The sequence below is a fragment of the Callorhinus ursinus genome, unplaced genomic scaffold (genome assembly GCF_003265705.2).
Source record: "Callorhinus ursinus isolate GAN/ISIS: 27379988/994484 unplaced genomic scaffold, GSC_fseal_2.0 scaffold30, whole genome shotgun sequence".
Taxonomy (NCBI): Eukaryota; Metazoa; Chordata; class Mammalia; order Carnivora; family Otariidae; genus Callorhinus; species Callorhinus ursinus.
The window spans coordinates 10,842,743-10,851,033 of NW_027397092.1; the positions used below are offsets into that span (position 1 = coordinate 10,842,743).

At 41.8% G+C, this 8,291-nt stretch overlaps 1 pseudogene; it reads right to left on the minus strand.

Moving 5' to 3' along the window:
* Positions 1 to 6,705: 6,705 nt before the first annotated feature.
* On the minus strand, positions 6,706 to 6,857 carry LOC112815217 (U2 spliceosomal RNA; annotated as a pseudogene).
* Positions 6,858 to 8,291: the final 1,434 nt, after the last annotated feature.

The window sequence follows — 8,291 nt, forward strand, 5'->3', positions numbered from 1 at the left end:
AATGGAAAAAAGAGAAATCTGCCAAACGACTTCTACATGCACAAAATGCCTATGTGACTCAACAGAAATTACTGTCGCTCCAGCTATTTCTAAATATCATGGTGTGCTTTAGATTTACAATACTGAAATGAAAATAGTTGTAATAAGCTTGGTGATTCGTAATACCACCTGCCTCATAAATCAGTGTAATAAGGGGAACCTGGGTTAAACCATCATTGTAAGGAGCCAACATGTTCTAACTGCTTCATTCCTTTACAGTGTATTTACTACTCTTTTAGAAAAGGTCACAGCCTTTGTGAAAAACAGAATTATACACCCATAAGAAACCGTAATAAGGCCTTTAATTTACCCCCCCCACACACTCCAATGGACTTCATCCTAGATGGATTATCTACTGCCTATCATCTATGTTCTTTCTGAAAAAAACAAAACAAAACAAAAAAAGCCTCATAAAATGGGCTCAAAAAGTTCTTTTATATGACAGCACCTTAAAAAAAGTACTAAGGCATTGTACAGATGTAAGGGATTATCATTCTTTATGTTAAGGATAAAGAGAGTTCAAAATCTCCATCAGGAAAAAGAGTACAATGTTTCTTTCACATTTTTTTTTGAAGCAGTTCTTTCTCATGACCACCCTAAATCTCTCCTTATTCTATTTTTTTAAAAGATTTTATTTATTTATTTGACAGAGACACAGTGAGAAGGAACACAAGCAGGGGAAGTGGGGGAGGGAGAAGCAGGCCCCCTCCGTTTTCCCCTTCTCTGCATATATAAATAGACGTTGAAAGTAGAATCACAGGATCTTAAGTTTGAAAAATACATCTCCCAGCTTATCTTTCTGATTTCATTAACGAAGATACTATGAACAGCCATAAACATAAACACGGCCTGTAAGGGCTGAACAGTAACATAAATAAGGAAATCAGTGGAGTAAGAAAAGTTTTTTGGGTCTAAAAAAAAACCAAACAATGCAAGCAGCATGATTAGTAGCCAATGCCCAGGCTGAGTGGAAGAGGCAGCAGAGGGTAAGGGGGGGGAGACCAGGACCGTGTCAGCCCACCGGAGCGTGGCATGTCCCCAAATGCGACCACATAGAAATGCAGGCGCATTGCTAGCCGATTTCTCAAACGGCTGAAAGCCACATCCTTCCAGGAAAATCTCCTGGCTTTAAAATTGGGGTATTAATTTTTTTTTTACTTGCTCAATCTATCAATCACCTACAAGCCTGTCCCAGGCTTCACCTAGCTGGTTCATGACATGATTCAGGGACATCATTCTGAACCCTCTTTCTGGTTTGTGTTCGGATGAAGAGCCTATGGAAGAACAGCTTGAGACTACTTCAGGGGTCGTTCCTACCTATTCCGTGGCCTGAGCGCGGGCGCTCCGGTGGGGTCCTCGGTGGCGGCCCAGGGCTGCGGTCTTCCGCGGAGAGGTGCTGAGCAGGTGCACAGGGCACCCCCTGCCTCCAGACCAGGCTGCCACCTCGGGCGGAGGAGCAGTAAATCTGGGAGCTGGAGCAGTCAATCCACCCCACAGTACCTCCGGGTCACAGCCTTTTCAAGAAGTGACCTGCTCTCCCTCCTCAACCTCTCAGGACCTCCGCAGAGGGTGAGAGCCGGCGTGCCTTCCGCGGGTGCTCACGGGAAATGGTGCTGCGCATGCGCAGAACTTCCCCGGGGGGCGGGGGGGGCGGCCGCCGCGTCAGAACTGCTGAGTGAGCTCTTGTTGCTCCACACCATGGCGCTGAGGAGGTGGCACGTGTTCCACAGAGCAGTGGTAGGCAGGTTAACAGAAAACACCTCTGTGAGAAGCTGGTGGTGGACCCTGCGATCAGTAACCACCGGGAAGTCGTAGCTCCTGAACGTTCAGGAGTGAAGTGGCCAATTAAGAGGAACAGCTCTGGTGGCAGCAGGAAATTTCAGCAAAGCTCCCTGGCCAGTATCCCTGGAGGCTATGACACTGACATCAGCCAGATTTTCGATGGCAACAATGTCATCAATCACCGAAAGAGCTCCTCCCGCATCTTCTGAAGACTTAGGACGTAGATGCCATGAACTGTTCACTGGGAAGTCAAGATTGGTGCCACCCAACTGGGTTTCTGCTGCATAGTGCTCGACGACATTTTCCTCCTTCATCTGCAGGACATCAAGGGCTCTGGGCATTGAAAATTTCCCTTTAAATTACAATGGAAATCCAGGACAGTACTGTTTGGACCCCACTCTGGGTAGCACAGAAAGGCTGCCACCTTGTGAAATAAATTCTGTCCATGGGTTCACAATATGACCGATCTGCACATACCCCTGGACATTTGTTTTTGTCTTACAGAAACGTGACTAATGTTTCCATTCACCCTCAGGCTCCTCTAAGCTTCACCTAGAGTTGAAGGTGGGAGGTTTCTCTTTGGAGGTCTGGGATTAAGGATACAGATTGCAACAACACAACAGCAGGAAAGAGACTCAAGAGGCAATGGTGTCTGTGATGCTGATTTCTTTAAGACCCTGAACATCAGAAACAAATAAGATTTTTCACACGGGCGGGTCAGCTTTTAAATCACCTGTCAGATCTCTCTTTCCTAGGCAGAATATACCAATTAGGCTCCCTTTCCTTATTTGTTTCTGTTTTTCCACCTTCATGTTGTTTGGCTTATTCTCCTGTGAGTCCTTTCAAGCTTGTTAAATTTGTCAAAACCCATACTTGACAAAATGCTAGACTACTGCTAACTCCACAAAATAACTACCGAGCACCTCTTCCTCCTGGAAGGAAATGATATGCTTGCTTAAATCAAATATTGATTTTTTTTTTCTAAAGCAAACATTAACAGTACACTGTTAGCCCTGGCACCAGATTAGGATAGAATGTGGCCTTTTAGATGGACTTTGATGCTTTGTTCCCTACTGCAAATGTGTTTCCCCTCTCAGAAAACAGAAATTGGGGGTGCAGGGGGACAGACACACTGCAGAGAAATAAAAACAACGCTCTAATATTAAAGAGAAAACACAATGATAGAGTCAGGAAGCCGCTCCACGAAGCCATTACCATGCTTATTGCCGTTTGAAGGCAGAATGATTGAAGTTATTGTCTTAATGTAAGAGTACTAAATAATGCATCCCATAAAGGAAAGACATTGTATTGGCCATAAAACGTGTGTAACTGCAACAGAATTCATACTTATCTAATGGCACTTTAGAATCCGATGGTAATTAAAATGAAGTAGGAATTTTTAAAAGGCAAGAGAAATTCAAACACACCAGTATATAAATTGAAACATTCTCTTTGTTTTGCAAGCACATTAAAGAAGTTTCACATGGATTTTTGGTTTCTTTTTTTTTTTTTTTTCTTTTTTGGCCCACTGGGAACAACACAATTTTGACTCCTCAGTATTTCCACTTCTAATTGCTAGGAGGGTTCATTATCAGCTGTCTAAAGTGCAATACATCAACCTTGCAAAGCTGAGTTACAAAAGACGTTCACACATTTGATGGGCTGCTGTGCTAAATACATCTTAATTTGTGCTGCATCTGCTGTTTTCTCATTTGTTTGTCACGCTGTGAATGCTGCAGACTTTGTTAGAGCAGCTCCCAGATTTTTTTTTCTTTACAAATGCATCAATTCTTCATTTAAAAAAAAAATGGCTGTCTTCCATCATTGTTCATCTGTGTCTTGGAATGCCATAAACTTAATTCTGTTATGCACATATATGTATGAAAAAATCCTGTGCATTTGAATATGTCTATGTATTATATTAGAATAAATGCACATATTTTTGCATGTGCATCAAGCAAAACATTCAGTTTAATCACATAAAGCAAAACAAACTTTCTTCAGCCAGCACTGAATGAGCAAGGTGACAAACACTCCAGTTTCCTAACTCTGGCATGGATAAAAGTGCTTCAAGTCACCCAGGTCTGGTTTAGGTTTCCCTGCTATGCAGAAGATGTGCATTAGGGTGCGGCTCTCAGTTCCTACCAACTAAGCAGCAGCTCAAGTGGGAAACAAGCACAGGCGATTCAGCATGATCCAGAATAAACCAGTCTCACATTAGGGAAGTTTAAAGTCTATTTGGGAAGGAAAACAAATACCACCACCTCAGTCTCCACAAAACACAGGGTCCAAGGTAAAGACAGGGCCTACTTCCTGTCATGTGACTATGCAGGCACACAAAGCCTGATGCTTACAAGAGCTGGGCTAGATTTAATGCTCTGCTGTCACGAGTTAGAAATTTTTAATAATTGATAAACAAGCGACCCTGCATCTTCATTGTGCCCCGGACCCCACAAATCATGTAGCTGGTCTTGGGTGCAGAATGCATTTAAGGAACACTGCTGGAACCGCTGATGGATTAACTCAGTAGCATTTCAGGCTGCCAGTTCTTTTATCTTTAAGATCACAAAAATGTGGGGCGCCTCAGTGACTCAGTCGTTAAGCGTCTGCCTTGGGCTCAGGTCATGATCCCAGGGTCCTGGGATCGAGCCCTGCATCAGGAAGCCTGCTTCTCCCTCTCCCACTCCCCCTGCTTGTGTTCCCTCTCTCGCTGTGTCTCTGTCAAATAAATGAATAAAATCTTAAAAAAAAAAAGATCATAAAAATGTACCCCTTGAAATGAAGAATAAAAGGTTAGAAGGAAAAAAGTGGAGAGAGAAGGAAGCGTGAAGGGAAGGAAAACCAAATAGTATTTACTCTGTATTCATATAGTTTGATGGGCCATGAGGGATGGGAGGCAGCCATTTCTATGCGATATTTATTCTGAGCACAGAGACTCTTTGAATGAAACTGGTTAAAGGAATATGCCTTTTGTCATAGGTTTTGGGATCACTAGCCAGAGTCAGGCACTCAAAATCAGTCTATAACATTTCAAAAAAAATAAGCTACAGTTCTATTTTTTTTTTTTTTTGACAATTTCCCACCACCCCTTCCCTCACAGTCACACACAAAACCCAAATTATTTCAGGAAACCCGAAGTAAAAGCCAGGGAATACAGGGGAGGTGGAAACCTCGGAGAAAAGTCTGCAGCTCTTTTCACCCTACAGGCTGTTTATTTGGAGCAAGGCAGTGTGGACTGAGGGGCAGCGAGAGGCTGTCATCCTTTGTGTCTGTGCTGGGAGATGGGGACGCAGGGAGGCAGGTCTGCGCCCTCTCTTCTCCCGCCCTGTACACCTCTCCTTCTCCAAGAGGGTGACAAGGACTCCATTTACATAATGCCAATCAGTCTACGCCGTCAAGCTTTCCCAAGAACACGCAGAAGCGATTACCAAGGCAGGCGTTATGACTGGTGGAGTCACAAACAAATCAGGGCTTCCATAAAGGAGTATGTTGAATCAATAAGGCGTACTGTTCAACCAGGGCTGAGAAAAACACCTCATAAAGTAACAGCATTTGTAAAGGTTAATCAATTCAGCTAATTGTAAATGCTCTCAATTGTCAGTCCCTAAGCAGTCCCTTCTCTTTGTAGCTAGTAATTCACTGTGGGATGCAGCAACTCTAAAGCAGGAAGCGGAGAAAGAGGGGAAAGCAGTCAAATTTCTCATTACTCTCTCCATGTTGTGCTCTGTCGGTGTCTGTAAATGTCAATACATTTACCACAGGGAGATCGCCTTTTTTCCCTACTAGCACTACGTTGCCTCCTTCATTATATACAAAACAAAGTAAAGAGCCTAATTATCTTGGTCTAGGCAGATGGAGAGGAAATCAGGGTATTGATCTTTGGGGCAATATCTCAAGGCAATGCATATGACTAATAAGCTGGGCAGTTAAAGGGATGGTCTTTTATTGACATTGGTAAGAAAAACACATCTTATTCACTGCCCAGAATTGACTCAGGGAAAAAAAAAAAAAGAAACTCCTGTTTTTTCCTTCCCACTGCCTCCGCGTCCCAGTAAGAACAAAACCAGTGGGGAGGGTTTTTAAATAAGTGTCTGTGGAGATGTGAGAAGTAGAAATGAATCATGTCAGATAGAAAATGATGAGATAATTCTACCCTAAAATTATAACTAGTCTCTGGCAGTGAAAGCAAACCACTGACTTGCATGGAACCAGGCAACTCTTGTCTTTCTACAAGGCTTCATGATCAGAATAGCCCATACTTCCAGGCCACTAATGGGTGTCCTAGCCGGGACACAGAATGCAATTTGTTTTAGTGATGCTGCAAGAGTCTTAGAAAATGGTGGTATGGGTATGGGATGAATGATAAATTATTTTAAGGAGAGTCACTTTCTTTTTTAAGCTTTCAGATACAACCTTTCTGGCCCATAACCATGTATATGTGCATGGTATTACATTTCAGAAAGTCTTGTTTCCCTGGGGTTAGAGAAATTAATCTTCTATATTTAGAAAATATAGGAAGATAGTTATTTTGAAGGAGTATTTATATAAGCCCAAAATGGAGATAAGAACTATTTCAAATGTTTGGGTGCACGGTAATATTTATAGCAATGTGTGTAATAATAACTAACATTCACCCATTTATTATACCCTGGAAGCCAATGATGTATATAATTTCCCTTATTGAAACATGAACTGCTGAAGCACACAGTCAATTTCCCTTTATTTCATCTGCAACTTAGTAAAATGTAAATGTCATCTCCTTAAAAGTAAGGCTGTGGGGTTTTATGAAATTTGGAAACATACTAAGAATCACAATATGGGGTGCCTGGGTGGCTCAGTTGGTTAAAGTCATGAACCCGGGTCCTGGGATCGAGTCTTCCATGGCGGTGGTGGGGGAATCCCTGCTTCTCCCTCTTCCTCTGCCCCTCCCCCTCCTTGTGCGCATGCCCGTGCCCTCTCACTCAAATAAATAAATAAAACCTTTAAACTGATAACAGATACTACACTTGATCTTAGCCAAAAGGCCGAGAAGCGATATTAAATAAAACCTTTAAAAAAATCACAATATATTATAAACCCTAAGCCTTCAACATTTTGACAAAAGAACATCCTTATCTTTTACATATCTCACTTTAATGCTATTAATCAAAGGCATCGTAAAAGTATACTTAAATCTATGAAAGGCCTCGTGTCCCTGTCAGTTTGAGATTTCAGACTGCGTAATGCACTCGGACAAACCCAGTGACACAGTCAACACCTACCACCCTGCTGACCTGAACGGCACTGAAAATAAGCTGGGGGAGCTTCTTGGCAGCTGGTACATCACAAGAGCTTTTATCCTCAAACACGTGGGATAATGCTAGATCTGTGTAGGAAGGTGCCGTGTTTAAAGTAAAATTAAGTGGTGCATTATAAAAATAATGGAGGGTAGTCAGAAAACAAAATCTCAGTGCGCCTCTAGAGTGAACAGAACCATTGGTTTACAGAAGGAATTCTGTCCTCGGTAAAAAACAATTCCGTTCATGCATGAGTACAATTTAAAACATGCTATGTTTACCACTGAAAAATGACAAATTACCTAGTCAGTGATGTCCCAAAGCCATCTTACCGACAAGTGAGAGGAGACTCGACGCTCTCCCACCTGCCCCTCCCTTCCCCCGTCCTCCCTCTCTCTTCCTCCCCCTCCCTCTTTCTCTAAGATAGACTCCTTTCATCTCACAATGCCATTTTCCCACAATTTCAGGAGAAATTTCCTGACATCTTTGAAAATGCCGAGAATGGAAAGTGAAGTCCTCTAAATGCAATTTTTCACCTTAAAGGAATTGAAATACCTGTTAGAGTTTCAAGAACTATGGCCCCAGGCAAGCAGTGAGCAAAATTAACAAAACAACCCCCTCCCCACCTGAGGACCCTATTATCTCATTTCATTTATTGATTGTTCCTGAGCATTTGGTACCTTCATCCTCATATATATTCATTTGAAGCCTCACCCTTTTATACATAATGTAATTTTCTTTCCAGAGGATAAATTTTTATATCAGTTTAATAATTTCTTGAAGTTATACTGGAGTATCGCTCAACTTGGTTCTAAATTAAAGCACTTATTAAAAAACTTTGAAGCACTCTCACAATTTTAAATCACTGTGCACATAGCAATTTAAAATTATGGGAGCAGTTTTATAAGCACTTGAATTTGGAGGTGATCAGAGACCTGAAAATGTGCAATATAGAGTAATTTAAAATTATTAGAGTACTTCACATTTTTTATAAGCTCTTCAGCTGGGAAGAGATCGGGTTCTAACATCTCAGCCTATGCAGTGCAAAGTGAAGTAGTCCTCAGCCTGAGAAGATTCACTCTATTAAATCAAACTACTTTAATAATTTTAAAGTAATGTACAGTGAGCATGTTCAGATCTCTAAATTCACTTTTAAATTAAAAATATTTTTCTCTTCCAACCTACAAAAGACAC